We start from the raw sequence: 16,994 nt of genomic DNA on the forward strand, positions 1-16,994 counted from the left end.
CATTTTGCAAATGTCTTCAGCATAGTTTATCATTTTACATATTTCCTGGTTTGTCATTCCCTCTCACCCACCATCATATTTAATTATTTTCATTCCATTATTCATCTTTCCCCACTCTTACTTGTGTTCTCTTTCTATTTTCTTGAAATGGCTTGTTGCATGACATATTTTTGGTTTTGTGACTTTTATGAATATTTCAATTAAGTTAAGCACATTTATCTAAAAATTCCTACCTGGCATCAACATATGAGAAAGCATAAGAAACATTTGTTTTTCTGTTCTGTTTCCTCACATGGTGTAACTATTTAGGTCCATCCATGATGTGGATATCACTCTGTATAAATAAAATGCTGATTGGCCAGTAGCCAGGCAGGAAGCATAGGTGGGACAAGGAGAGAGGAGAATGCTGGGAAGTGGAAGGCTGAGTCAGAGAGATGCTGCCAGCTGCTGCCATGACAAGCGGGATGTAAGGTACCGGTAAGCCACGAGCCATGTGGCAATTTATAGATGTGGGTTAATTTAAGATGTAAGAACTAGATAACAAGAAGCTTGCTGCAGCTATACAGTTTGTAAGCAATATAAGTCTTTCTGTGTTTACTTGGTTGGGTCTAAGCAGCTTCAGGACTGGTGGATAAGAGAGATTTGTCCTGACCCTAGGCCAGGCAGGACTGGAGAAAACTCCAGCTACACATCCATTAAACTGTAATATTCTTAATTTGATTGTTCTTTGCAAATCAAAAATATTATATTATTATACATTATACATACATATATATATATATATATATATATATATATATATATATATATATATATATATATGATGAAATTCTAAACAGTCCTATTAAATAAGAAACACAGAGCCAAATACAGAGTTAAAAGCCCAAGAGATCAGAGCATTAGAGAAGAGCCAAGACCACCTTATCTTACCACTCACTACCATCCTTCCCCTGAGAGAGAGAGACCTTGTTCCTGTGTGTCCTGCCTTACATTGCTTTTCTGTTTTGCCTTCTCATGGGCTCTAAGCCCAGCCACATGACTTCTTCATCACTGCCTGTCTATATAGACCTCCTGGTCTCTATGGTTGGTACTGGGATTAAAGACTCAAGGGTCACCACACTTGGCTGTGTCCTTGACCATACAAAGTGTCTGCCTGCCATGTGATTGGATTAAGGACATGTGCTACCACCACCTGACTTCTACTCATGGCTTGTTAATGAATTCTGATCTCCAGGCAAACTTTATGTATTAACATACAAATAAAATCACATTTCAGCATAATTAAAATATCATCATATCAACACTACACACACAAACACACACACACACACACATATATAAATATATATATATATTACATTTTAATTATCCATTAATCTTGTGATAGGCATCTAGATGTTTTCATTTCCTGGTTATTGTAAATAGAGTAGCCATAGACATGGATAAGCAAGTTCTTCTGCACGTGGATATAGAATCATTTGGATATATTCCCAGGATTAATGTAACTGGATTACACTCCCAATACGAAGAAATAAGTGTTTTATCTCCCCACAACTAAGGAAACACTTGTTGTCACTTTATTTTTTAAATCTTAGTCATTCTGGTGTAGTAAGATAAAATTTCAAAGTAGTCTTAAATAGCATGTCACTGATGTTCAAGCATGATGAACATTAGAAAACAAATTTTCAGGCATTTGTATTTATTCTTTTGAGAACACTCTGTTTAGTTGAATCCCTCAATTTTCAACTATTTCTGGTGTGTGTGTGTGTTCAGTTTTTAAAATTCTTCATTTGATCTAGACCCAAACAATTGTCAGATGTTAATAGTTTTTAAGTTTATTTTCCAATTATGTAGACTTCAATTTTTCCAGATTGATAGTATTGTTTTATTTTTCAGTGTCAAAGCTTTTAGTTTCATCAGTTTCCATTCCTCAATTGTTGTTCTTAATACCCATGCTACCAGAGATCCTGCTCATCATGTCATTTTCCATGCCTGTAAATTGAAGCACTTCCTATTTTCTTCTCAAAAGAATCCGAATATTAAATCCTAAGTTGAAGTAGTAGAAGAAAAGGACTAGTTTAATTATGTACATCAGTTTAGCCACCACCATTTGCTGAAGATGCCATATTTTCTCAAGTGTATTGTTGGTCTCTTTGTTGAAAATATATTTGCATTTGAGCATCTTAATACCTGTGTCCTCAGGTATAATTTATTGATTAATGCATTTGTTTTCATGTCAATACCATGCTGCTTTTATTACTATAATTCCATAAAATACCTTGAAATCAGGAACAGTTATACTTCTAACCTGGTTTTTATTACTTGGAATTGCTTTGGCTATCCTGGATAATTTGTTTCCATATGAACATGGAGATTATTTTTATTGATATCTGTGATGTGGGTTGGGCCCTTTGTGGGATTGCACTCAATTATCTAATTGATTTTGTAGGATGGTCATTTTCACAATATTAATCCTACCAATGCATGAACATGGAGGTCTTTTCATCTTTGGATATTTTCTCCAATTACTTTATTCAATGTCTTAGAGTTTTCATTGCAGAAGTTTTTCATTTACTTGCTTAAATTTATTTTATGATATTTCAATTTTGAGGATATTATTAATGTAATTGTTTCCCTGATTAATTTCTTAGTAATCATTTTGTTACTACCTGGTAAAGCTATTGACTTTTGTGCATAAAATGTATACTGTGCTACTTCAATGAATATGTTTATCAATTTTAGGAGAACTTTGGTAGTCACTTTAGAATCTTTTGTATACAGAATCATATCATATGTTCATAAGAGTATTTTGATTTCTCTCTTTCTTATTTGTACTCTCTTTATGTCCTAATGATACAGCCAGCACTTAAAGAACTTTGTTGAAAAGGATTGGAGTGAGTAGATATCCTTGACTTATTCCTAAATACAGTGTGCTTGCTTTATTTTTCCCCTCATTTAGCATAATGCTGGCTGTGAGCTTGCTGTTTATTGTCTTTATCACATTGAGATTTCTCCACTGTATTTCTAAATTCTCTATGATTTTTTTCATGGAGGGATGTTCAATTTCATGAAAATGCTCAATGTTATCAAAGAATATTTTATTTTAATTATTTACATGTAATGAAGTGATTTTATGGTTCCTGTCCCTAAGTCTATTTTGTGGTGGATTATGTTTACTTATTTATGAATGTTGTACCACTCCTACATCTCTGAGACAATGTCAACTTGTTTGGAGTAGATGACCTTGTAAAAAAAATTGTGCTTTTCTTCATTGGGAAGATTGGGCAAAATTCTCCTTTGTTGTTTTTGCTGGGTTTTTCCACAGGTTTTTATATCATGATAGCAGTGGCTTTGTATGAGTACAATTTCTTGGTGTCCTGGTTTCAGGAATTTAAAAATAACATCATAAGAAAACAAGAGAACAGTTTTATCACAGTTTAAAATAATAACAACAACAAATAAACAAAACAAAAATACTGGATATCTCAGCAGCTGACTGATAGAAGAGAAATAGATAATGGAAAGTAAAGGTTATGCTTTCTGAGTAAGAGGTCAGAAAAAGCAGACAGGGTCAGCAATGGAAGTCTGTGAGCAGCTGGACATGACTATGTCCTCAGAAAGAAAAAATGGGAATGTCAAGACTTTCAGAGAATTTCATGGTAAGCAGGTTTAGGGTTTAGGGCAGTCTCCAAAAAGTGGGAGGACTTGAAAGAGGGAAAAATAAATCTTATACTTTCTGAGTCAGATAACAGGTTCATTATTGAGGGTCTGAACTTCACATCATTTTATAATGTCTTCAGAGACACCATGTTTTTTTGTTTTATTTTTATTTTTTTGTCTATTTGTCTTCTTTTTTTCAAGGCTGTCCTTTTGATTTTAGAGGTTTAAAACATTTTCTTTATTAAGGGGCTCCTTGTCTTGCATAGGCAAAGTAAACTCAGCTGTCTACATCAAAGGATATTAGCAACCACTGATGAAATCCTTTTTGAAGTAATGATTAACCATGGTATTTATGACAGAGAATGTCACCAAATTTATATTCATGAGTCACAAAGCAGTATCCAGCCATTGGAGGGACCTACTATCTGAGTCACAGAGGACCTTGTCTTTCATGGATCATGCCTCTTTTAGTATAGGAAACTGGGATGAACAATGTGTTATGTCCCAAATGGTGCCTTGGAAGCATACTGCTTTGAGAGGGAGTAAAGAAGAGGTATCTGTTGGCTCACAGTTAACTGTAGGAGACAATTCAGGAAACTTGTAAAGGAGAGCATTGTCAACAATATTTGGTAACATCAAATATTTTGCCTAAATGGGTCAGTGGAGTAGAAAGCAAACAACTGCTCATGTAAAATGCTTACAAGGGGAACATGTTACTTCTTTCATTGGCATTTTAACAATATGGTTGCATACATGTATTTATATTGGAACATTTCCTACCAAAGAAAATGGCAGAGAATATTTATTAACTATTTCTCAGGATTTTAGACCCCTCTATACAGTCAAATATAGGCATTATCATTAAAGGTAATAGTTGGGTATTTAAGGATGGTCACACTAAAAATGACAAACCTGAGAAAAGAGCTAGAAGACCTCAAAGACAAGAAAGAAATAATAAATCCCCGGAGACTCACATGCAAGAAGAAAAGCTCTGTACACTAAGACTGGCGATCTTGGAAAGCAACAGAGAGTCTATAAAGAAAACAAGGCCTGGTATTATTTGGAGAGCTGCATAGTCCATGGTTAGATATTTTCTGAGTTGAAAATGGAAGAATAACTAATTCTACATTGGATTTTGATGGGATCTTGCTGTTGCACCAAAAACATAATTGCATGAAGAAGTCTTTCTATTGGTGAAATTATTAAGGCAACTCCATGTAGTTAAAAGAGCGGTTTATTTTCTGGGGTAACTCACAAATGAAGGGATAGGTAACAGGGTCTGGGAAAGGTGTAGTGCAGTCCAGTGGTGTTCTCTGGAGAACTCTGTGCTTGGTCTACCTCCAGCATCCAGGGTCCAGGAACCAAGAGAGCCAGCACATCCAGATCTTAGATCTTCAGGGTCCTTTCTTGGCCCCTCCTCGTAGGCATGACAGTTACCAAAGCTTCAATGGGGTTTGGAACTTCCAGATCAAAGCTGGAATGTCTACCCACTACATCTTTCTGTAAGATGACATGAGAGTCAATGCACACACGAACTGTAAGAAATAGTAGCTTCTTCAAAGAAACAGGAACCAGAAAAGAAAATATATAAGGCATAGATACTGGTAAGAAGACACTGATATTTATATAATCATGTATAATTTCCCTTTTATTGTTTTTATTATCACAATGAAATAAAAAAGCAAAATTGTCAGCATAGAAAGGCAATAGAAGAATGACAGGAGAAAAGAAGAAAGGATATGAACTGTGTAGTTTAATGATAAAAGAATGGGTAAGGTAAATAATATGTTTGGTGTAGCAGGCTTTTCTTTTTCTTTTGTGCCACCAACATGATGTATAGACTTCTTATTAGTTATGAATGTTCGGTCTAGCTTTGGCTTGTATCTGGCTAGCTTTTTTTTTTTTTTTTTCTTAAATTAACCTTTTTCTCTTTATCTACCTTTTTTGCTTCAGGACTTTTTGCTGTTCTTTCTGTATATTTTACTTTCACTGCTTCTTGTGTCTGCATGACTTCTTGCTGCAGGAATGTCCCTCTCTTTCTCCCTTATTCGTTTCTCCTTCTTCTTTGTTTGTTCCACACTTTTTCTTCTCTTATTTATTCTCTCTGCTTACCAGCCCAGTCTATTTTTCTCTTGCTTAGTGATTAGCCATTCAATATTTTTATTAGACCAATCAGGTTCCTTAGCCAGACAAAATTAAATAAATGCAACATGTCTTTACATAATTAAACATACATTCTAACATTGATAAACAAATGAAGCATAAACAACTGTAAGACACTTTATACAGTTCAAGTAATATTCTGCAGCATAAACAAATAAAGCACATCTTTGTCAAGTTAAAATAATATTTTACAACAGTTTGGCAGACACCATTAATGACCCATTTGAGATTCATATTTAAAAATAGGAAATGAAAACAGCACAGTTGTGGGGCCTTTATTCAGTTAAATTCTACTATATTGGTACAAGTGAAGACTATGAGATAATTCATTATAGTTAGATTATGAATCTCTTCAAGAGAGTGGAAATGAATTGGGCAAACAAATAAGAATATATGCGAAAGGGGTGGTACAAGATACAAGGCCTTAAAACTTGTACTTGCAGGCATTAATGGATCCAGAAATTTTGTTGCTGTGGGATGTCTTTCTGTATGCTGTGAATATGTGTGGCTTGCATTGGATAATAATAAATAAAGCTGTTTTGAACAACAGAAAGCAAGCTTACAGTTAGATGGGAAATTCAAGCAGAGATACAGAGAGAAGAAGTGTGGAGTTAGGAGAAAGAAACCAGCTATTGCCAAAGGAGCAACAAGAAGCCAGCAGACCAATAACCCCACAACCACGTGGAACATATAGATTGATAAGAATGGGTTAATTTAAGATGAAAGAGCTAGCTAGCAAGAAGCTGAAGCCATGGGTCATACAGTTTGTAATTAATATAAGCCTCTAAATGATTATTTTAGAAGCAACTGTGGGACTGAGGGTGGAAGAGCTTTGTCTGGACCATTGTGCAAGGTAGGACTAGAGAAACTTCCTGCTCCATTTGGATTAAAAGAAATCATGTACCCAGGATAGGTCCTGGTTCCATTGTCAGGGGCCCCACAAGCAGATCCAGCCACACATCTGTCACGCAAATTCAGAGGGACTAGTTCTATCCCATTCAGGCTCCCCAGCTGTCAGTCCAGAGTTTGTGAGTTCCAGTTGCTCAGGTGGGCTGTGTTTGTGGTTCTTCCCATCATAATCTTGTCCTCCTCACTCTCTTCAACTGAACTCCAGGAGCTCAGCAGAGTGCTTGGTTGTGGATTTCTGCATCTACTTCCATCAGTCACTGATGTGGGTTCTATGATGACAATTAGGGTAGTCACCAATCTGAGTACACAGGAAGACTAGTTCAGGCACCCTCTCCACCATTACTAGGAGTCTTAGCTGGGGATATCCTTGTGGGTTCCTGGGGATTTCTGAAGCACCAGGTTTCTCCCTAACCCTATAGGGCTCAGTCTGTCAAAAAAAAGAGGAAATTAAATTTATCAACATAATAAATTGCTACCTCTTAGAACTAAGCAAATCTCTACAGTCTGATTAAAGAAAATGAATGCATGGAAGTTCACTATGTGAATTTTATATTTCTAGGAATTTAGCATATATATCAAATGGGATTATTAGGTTTTCTTCATAAAAAGTCTTGTAAATATTTTTATTTAAAGACAATTTCAAATTCTTTACAAGAAAATATTACTTCCTTAACATTCAATTAGTGTTTTGGTAAATTTATCATCTCCAATGGTATTAAATGATTAAAATATTTCATTAATAGTTAATTTTATGGCTATATAAGCATTTTATCAATTTAAAAATTAAAATTGTATTTGCAATGCAATTAATAAAATTATAAATATATTCATTCATGTATTAACTTAAAAATAACTATGAACTTTTAATAATAATACTAGGATAGCTGATCAAAGATTGAGGGGTTTTATCTACATGACTCAAACATTTGCAGTTATTGCACAATGGGAATTTCTAAGGCCATGGTACTACTGCTAAGACAAGTATAGAGAGTGGGGGCCAAGGACAAATCATGCATGGATTCCCATAACCTGGTGCACAGAGCTTATAGGTAGTTTTTTGTAGTCTGTTCTTTTTTTCCGCCTTAGCATGAAATCAGGCATCAAAATAAGATGTTCAGGCTTGTCCATCAAGTATCTTTATCCAGTAAGACATGACAACAACACTATATTGCTGCTTTTAATGCTATTATAAACTGTGTTAGTATGTATTTCTTCTTGGTTAACATTATAGAGAAATATAATTGATTTCTGAGATTTATACTTCAATTTCACTTTTCTGTGTGATGATTAAAAATAAATCTTTCAGTTTTTCATAATTAATAATGGAATTATCCATTGACATGATATAAATGGTACACTTTATTTTGAAATACTTTCCTAAATACTATTACTTAAGTTTTTTATTAATATCAAAAGGATATTGAATGTTTTCAATTGTACTTTTTACTCTCATTAAGACAATAGGGTGATTGCCATTTATGTTATTTCTGTGGTCCATCATGTTAATTGACTATGTTTGTTGATAATTTTCCTTAGATTGTGTTATATAATTCCTTTAATGTAATGTTAAATTCACTTTTCAATTACTTTGTTTATTCTTTTTTTCTACACTCATCATGATTGTTGACTTATATTTAATTGGCTTTGGTACGAGGCTAAAGTAGTCCTCAAAATATTTACTTCTTGGATTTTTGAAGAGTTTCAGAGTGACTCAAATTAATTGTTCTTAAAGTATTTGGCAGAAGTCAACAACAGAGCAATCTAAGTGTTTTGTTGGGAAACTTTATGAAACAATCACATTAATAGTTGGTGACCTTTTCAGATTGTATGTTTCCTCTTAAATAAACTAAGTTGCATATTTCTAAGAACTTATGCATTTCTTCTGGATTTTGCAGTTTGGTGGCATTTAAACATTTATACTAATCTTTTGATCTTTGTAGGATAACCTGTCTTTAGTTAATGATTTTATTTATCCCTTCTCTTTTTTCTTATTTTCTCTGTTCAGATGAAGGCTTGTCAGTATTATTTTATTATTTATCCTTTCAAAAGTCGTAGTTTTATTTATTTTTCTATGTTCACCTTTTTGGCTTTGAAAATACTAACAAGAAAATGAAAGAATATCAAATATCAATAATTAATAGGGAAATGCCTATCAAGAACACAGTGAGATATTACTTCTTTCCTATTAAGATGTCTGTTACAAGTCATTATGGAGACTATCTGGAGAAACTGACAATTTTGCACATTTATACTAAGAGTACAGTTGATGCAAATACATAATACTTCATAAAAACATAAAAATAGAACTCCTCTTTGCATGAGCAATACCAAATTGTGTATTTATCCTAAGGAATATAAATGATATTCTTGCAAAGTATCAGCACACATTTGTGGTGATATTGTGTTCCTTGAAATATTGTGTACTCTAATAAACTTATCTGGGGTCAGAGACAGAACAGCCACAATATTAAACATAGAGGATAGGCAGTTGTAGCACATGCCTTTAATTCTAGCATTCCAGAGGCAGAAATTCATATGTTCAAGGATACAGCCAAGCATGGTGACTCATGCTTTTAATCCCAGAAAGCGAGCCTTTAATCCCAGGGAGTGATGGCAGAAAGAGAAAGATATATAAGGCATGAAGACCAGAAACTAGAAACATTTGGCTGGTGAAGCTTTTAGGCTTTTGAGAAGCACAGTTCAGCTGAGACCCTTTCTGGATGAGGACTCAGAGGCTTCCAGTCTTAGGAAACAGAATCAGTTGAGGAACTGGTGAGGTGAGGTAGCTGTGGCTTGTTCTGCTTCTCTGATCTTCCAGCATTCACCCCAATACCCAGCCCTGGTTTGATTTTATTAATAATGCCTTCTAACAGTTCCTGATACACAGCTTAGTGCTCATTGTTACACTATTTAAAATTAAAAACTTGTAAAAAGAAATGTAAGTTAACGAATGAGTGAAGATATTATAATATGTACATAGGTGGTCATTTACTTGGTATTAATGAAATCTGATTATCTGACACTTTGAAACAACCTTTATGACTCTGTGTAAGTGAATTAAGTCAGACAAAAAGAATGATATTTCATAATTACACTTACATAAGAAGAAAGAGAGAGAAAAATAGCTTCTGTGTATTTCATGTGAGGCACAGATTGCTAATTGCTAAGCAATGGGCATTTGGTTTCAATTATTCAAGAGGAATAGGTAGTAGAGATCTGTCATATAACATTGTGCCTACAGTTAATAATATTGAATGTAGAATTTTGTTAAGAGGGTAGATCTCATGTTAACTGTTATTACAATAGTAAAATAAAAATTAAAACCATGTATTTAGGTTAAAAAATAAAACCAAGTAAGAAAAGCCTAGAGCACAAATAGGAAACATAAAATAGACATAATTCAGCAATCATATTAACTATAATAGTATTATAGCATTTAAATTCTGTCATGAATGAAATAAAACCATACACCTGTCATCTGCTTGAGTGGTAAATGAAAAAAACAAACAAAATCAGTGACTATTTTTATATTAGAAATATTATAAATGAGATTAGAAATGTGGAGTGTATGTATATAATTTCAAGAAAAAAACATAATTTACTATTTCTTTAAAACATAATTACCCAACTGAAGAACTGAATTAATTGACATACAAAACTAGATTTTTAAGAGTCCTTAAAACTTAACTAAACTGGTCATTTCCAAATTTTTTTCTGAGCATATATATGTATAATCAATGGAATATATTATAGAAAATGACTAGAAAAGTCTTTGAAAAACTCAGCAAAATAAGACATTTTGATACTTTATCATGTTTAATAAACTGAGTAGTGTTCATCGAAGATATTTACTTTCTAATCCTCAAATTCTCTGGAAATTTATCTCATGCAGACAAGGTGTCTTTGAATAAGAAACTAAATGAATAATTTTGAAATGAGGTATTTGCTTCTTTCTACAAGTGAGCTTAATCTAATAAAAAGTATCCCCCATGGAGAAAATAGACAGAGATACTGCCATGAAAAAGGAGATAATTCAGTGATGTAAACAGATTGGAGTATAGGACAAAAGGACCACATATCAAGGATTAGCTATAGTCATTAGAAGCAGAACATACAATGGAACTAACACTGTTGAACATTTTTGCGTACAACTATTGACTGTTTATATTAGATCATTTGGGAGCTTTTAGCTCATTCATTTAGCCCACTGTTGATTGGATTGTTTCATTTCTCAGTAGCCTTACATTTTTACATTTTCAATATTAGTATTTTGTCTGATGAATAGTTAACAACAAATTTTCCTCTTCTGTGTGGTGTTTGTTCACATGAATAATCTCTACCAATATTACAAAGAAGCTCTTAAACTTCATGTGGTCCTATTTTTCAATTTGTACTGATAGAAGTGTAAAAATTAAAAGAAAAAGATTATGTCTCATGCCACTCAGAATTGCTATCATTAATGAAGCAGAAACAAGAATATAGCTGCTGGAAATGTAAATTAGCCAACCCTATTGGAAGACAATGTGGAGGTATGATGTGTTGTGTATGTACATGAAAATTTTAAAAATTAAAAATAGAACTACCATATGAACCAACTATAACATGCCTGAGTATATGCCTGAAAGACTCTAATTCAACATACCACAAAGACACTTTCGTGCCTATGATTACTGAAGCACTATGAAAAATAAATAATTTATAGAATCATCCTATATATCCATAGACAGATCAGTAGAGAAAATACGGTGCATATAAAAATGATGCTTTGTTTTGTTGTTGATTTTTGTTGTTTTGCTTTTGTTTTTGTTTTTCGTGGAGGTAGTCAAAGAATGAAACAGCATGCAAGTTCATTACATTAAGGGGCAGAAGCTAGTTCATAAAAGCAAGTGTCACAGGTTTTTCTCTCATTTGTGCATCTTAGACTTTATACAGATGCATCAAATCTTGTGTACATTTTGGGTATAAAAGTAGACATCAGGCTGAAATGTGAATGAATGGGAATAACTGGAGTGTGTGGAGTGGAGAAAAAAAGGAGGTGGAAGGGTGAGTACCATTAAAGTACATGAAATCCATGTATGCAAATATCTTCCTGAAATTCATCACTATGTATAATGAATATATGCCAACAAAAATGATGTTTAAGGGCCAGTGCAACAGATTGTACCTAACAGCTTCTAGAAAGAAACAGCCTTGCAAAAAGCTTGAATGTATCTCAGTAGAACAGCATTCACACTTCTGACCCATCAATATAGTAAGAAAATACATATGTGTTGTTAGTCACAAAGTTCCTAATTATGCTTTGCAACAATACAAAAACAATATATACTGGAATGTTGCATAGATATTTTGAAATTTGGCAAGTGGTATATGTTGTGACAGAATTTAACTTTTATCAACCACTCTTTGATTGGAATTAAGGTCCAGTCTGTGAGATGGAGTGCATGCCAGACAATGCTCAGTATCCCTGCTACAAAGGTAGTAGGACCTGGGAGAATGGAGTCAATATCGAAAAGTACTAAAAGTCTCATGCAATAGCCAATTTTATTTAAAGGAGCAGATAGTTTATACTCTGAGAGTTAAGAAAGTTTATATGAGTTAAAGCTGCATACAATAATCAAGATAAGCTGAGTATGACAAAATTATGTTTTTCCATAGAAGCACATAAAACAAAAACCCACTCTTTTATGCCTAGAGTGAGAACAGAAACTGAGTCACAATGCTTTTATCTATTTTTTAAAATGAGGACTAAAAAGTCTCTTCTCAGGATTCCATTCCTGGGCTGTGTTCCCACACCTTGATTTGCAAGAACCTGAGACTATATAGGCCATGGGACAGGGAGAAAAACAATTACTACTGATATGCTAAAGGTACATAACAATATAATGATTCCTAATGTCATTCTTCTACAGGCATATAGATCAGTGCCATGCTCCGCCATGATCAGAGAAACTTACTCTTTCAGTAGATGGGAACTAACACAGTAACAATGTGCAGAGACAGAGAATTTGGAATACCTGGTTCTAAATGGGATGTTTTCATCATACCCTGCTCCTCAGGGATCAGGGAGCTATATGAAAGATGGCGGGGGGGATGTAAAAGCCAGAAGAGGATCGATGACCTCCAAGGAAACAAAGCCTTCTAAACACAATAGGGCTAATGGACTCTTGAAGAACCAGAGACTGTGGCTGAAAGTAGAGGACAAAAGCTCCTAATCCCAACCAAGAGTCCATCTCCAACTGACAACTGCTTGTGGTGGAAAATTTAATTTTCTCCAGTGGAGTCTCACTGGGTATATTAAACAGAATTCAGGGTAGGCCCCATACCCAGTAGCAAATGGCCAACACAAAATGACCTCAATGGTATTTTTGTAGACATTTTGTCTCATATGTCTTTGGGTATTTTTCTTTGTCTTACTTTTTTTTTTTTTTGCTTGTAAGTTGTGGTTTCTGATTTTGTGTTTTTATGGTGTTTATTTTTTTTTATTTGCGTGTGTGTTTCTTGTGTTTATTTTCCATTTTCTTTTTATTCTGTTTTGCTGTTGTTGTTTGCGATCTAAAAAGAAAGAGAAAAAATAGCATTGAGCTGGGTGAGTTTGGAGGAGAGAAGTAATTGGGAGAAGTTGGGAGAGAGAAAACCATGTCCAGAACATATTGTATGAAAATATTTTTCAATAAATAGAAATTAATTAAAAAGAACTTAGCTTTCATATGTATGCAACCAATGTATTTCAAGCAATTTTGTGGAAATGGATGAATTTATGTACCAATAAACAAACACATGATGCTTGCAAATTACTTTTGGGATAATACAGAAAATACAAATTATAGCTACATCATGGGAGGTAAGTGGGGTTGTTGTGGCGGTTTTCTGTTCCCCAAAATATTGTGCACCCTAATAAATTTATCTGGGGCCAGAGAATAGACAGCCACTAGATACAGAGCCAATATTGGTGGCTAGAAAATGGGTCAGAGCAAGCCATAGCAGAAGCTGGGCAGTGGTGGCGCACACCTTTAATCCCAGCACTTGGGAGGTATAGCTAGGTGGATCTCTGTGTGTTCAAGGATACAGCCAGCATGGAGACACATGTCTTTAATCCTAGGGAGTGATGGCAGAAAGAGAAAGATATATAAGGCATGGAGACCAGAAACTAGCAGCGTTTGGCTGGTTAAGCATTTGGCTGATTAAGCATTTAGCTGGTTAAGCTTTTAGGCTTTGGAGCAGAACAGTTCAGCTGAGATTCATGTGGATGAGGACTCAGAGGCTTCCAATCTGAGGAACCAGGATCAGCTGAGGAATGGGCAAGGTGAGGTAGCTGTGGCTTATTCTGTCTCTCTGATCTTCCAACATTCACCCCAATAACTGGCCTCAGGTTTGATTTTATTAACAAGTACCTTTAAGATTCTTGCTACATCTGTGGAGAGGAAAGACAGAGCAGCAGTGAAGGGTAAGGTTTTCAGCTCTCAGCTATTGATCTGACCTCTTGGCTTTTACTCTGCAATTGTCTCTGTGTTTCTTATTTAACAAGACGGTTACATCTACAGGTTGTAGTAAGTTCAGTAGTTGCAGATAGTTTATTTTTTTTCTCAAAAGTAAGATTATAATCATAGACCATTAAATGTTGCTAAGCTTTTGATTGATATATTATTTTATAAATAGATCAACATGTGTGATAATTGACATCTTTAATTTAAAAAAAAAGCTGCCTTAGTCTTCCCTGAATATATTATTGTTTCTCTCTTTTGTAGGTCAACTCTTAAGTACTTCAGAAAAGTCTTATACTTTACTTCATCCATAAATCTTAATATCCCTTGTTAATTGAATCCCTAGTTACTTATTTAATAAGACTTTAACTGGGATGTAATCTTTAAATGAAAATTATTTGTAATTGCTTTATTCTAATCTTCTTACAGTTACGTTTATCTAGACATATTTAGTATTACATAGGAAAGAAATATCAAGAGTGATGGTGTATGTGTCTGTGTTGTGTGTGTGTGTGTGTGTGTGTGTGTGTGTAAATATGCATTACTGTGGGACGGCACACACAGGGACACACATGTAGAAATCAAAGGTCAATGTTGGTGTTATTACTTAGGAGCCTCTGGAACCTGGAACTCACTCATAAGCCTAGGCAGGCAGTCCAGAGTCCAAGGGATTCATTTACCTTTACCTTATCATTCTAAAATCTGACTTTTTATGTGGTTTGGGGACATCAAACTCTGATCCCATGCTTATGTTTTACAGAATGAGCTATCTTCCCTGGTCATAAACAAGAAGACTTGTTTTGTCCTGACATGAAAGCTGAAGTCTGACACTGCATATTTGCTTCAGATTTTTAGTAAGCATATTTTATACACTTTCAGAATTTTCAGGGTTTTTTTTCTTTTTTGTTTTTTTGAGACAGGGTTTCTCTGTGTAGTTTTGTGCCTTTCCTGGAACTGGCTTTGTAGACCAGGCTGGCCTCGAACTCACAGAGATCCACCTGGCTCTGCCTCCCAATTGCTGGGATTAAAGGTGAGCGCCAACACCGCCCAGCATAGAATTTTCAGTTTTTAATAATACTCAATGTATTGTCCTCTGGATCTTCAAATTTATAGTGAAAAGTGATTTTGAAGTACAGATTCTGTATTTGGAATTTTCTATAAGTATATTTATATTCATGTTTTCTACTTCTTTGGAAATCATCTTCGGTTAATCATACAGTCTAACTCTGATGTTCTGATTTTCTTAACAGTCAGAATGTGGCTGGCATCTTTCTACTTCTCTGATCTTTCAACTTTCACCTCAATGTCTGGCTCTTTTTTTTATTAATAAGAATATTTATCAATTCATCTTACAGATTTCTGTTATCCAGGACAATGAGATTTTTTTTCCTTGCTTTAAATACTTAGTCTTTTCTATAGGATCTAAGAAGACTGATAATATATTCTCAAAATAAAGGATGGGTAGAAAAGGGAATATTAATTAAAGTCCATTTGTACATATGGAGAATATTGTTCTCTCATAGAGAAAAGAAATGTACTGTAATTCATCTATTATCAGTAACCAGGTAGTTCATTTATCATTATGTCATATAACAAGAACTAGGTTTTATTCCTGGAAGACTGACTTACTGATATGTTACATACTATGTTTATTAAGGTGAAGGAAATTCTACATTGTTGAGATTATACTTAGCATCTATTGTAGTCATCATTGTTACTTTACCTGTGAGATCATAAAAATTATACTAATGGATAATTCTGGTGATTCCCCTGCAGGCATTACTGTAGGCAGGGAAAAATAATCCATGAAGAGACAAGAATGAAACTTGGCTCAGCCTATTTTATTGTAACCAGTGCTAGTCCAGGACTTCTAGAGTCTGGCCCAGATCATTTTACTTTAGCCATATTTAAGTTAGAGTTCTCTCTGGATCTCTGTGAGTTCAAGGCCACACTGGGAACAGAGCCAGGTATGATGGTACATACCTTTAATCTCAGCAGTAACCATAAAGGCTTGGAGGTCTGTATAGACAAACAAAGAAACAAGAAGTTACAGAGCTGGTCAGGAAGAGGAAGTGATGTAGCAGGCAGAACAGAAAGGCATATAAGTGTGGATATGAAAGAAGTAGTTCTCCATATGGAAGATGTGGAGTTGGTAAGATGAGGTTAGCTGTGGCTTTTCCTATCCCTCTGATCTCTCAGTTTTAACCCCAATATCTGGCTCTGGGTTTGTTATTTAATAAGCCCTTTTAAGATTTGTGTTACAGTTGAGAGAAGCACTGAAGTACAGACAGAAACATAAATATTTAGGAGACAATTGGACAATTTCTCTATCCTAGTTTCATTTCTGTTGCTGTGATGAAGAACATGACCAAAGACAACTTGGAAAGGGAAGGGCTTGGCCCTCCCACAGCCATCATTATTCAAGAAAATTACCTACAGTCTTGTCTACAGGCCAAGATGATGGAAACCTTTTCTCAGTTGAGGTTCCCTTTTTTAATATGACCCTATCTTCCATCAAGTTAACAAAACAAACAAACAACAACAACAACAAAAAACAAAAATCTGTCTTCTTGTTTATCCCTGAGACATTATGTTAATATCATAATATAAAACATAACATAACTTAAAAGTCAAATATTTAAAAAAAATAAAGTTCAGACCCTTTAAAATGCCCAACATCTGAAGCTCAAGAGATGGCTCAACAGTTAAGAGCACTAGCTACTCTTCCAGAGGACCTACATTCTATTCCCAGCATCCACAAGGCAGCTCATAACTTTTTAT

The sequence above is a fragment of the Onychomys torridus genome, chromosome X (assembly GCF_903995425.1).
Source record: "Onychomys torridus chromosome X, mOncTor1.1, whole genome shotgun sequence".
NCBI lineage: Eukaryota > Metazoa > Chordata > Mammalia > Rodentia > Cricetidae > Onychomys > Onychomys torridus.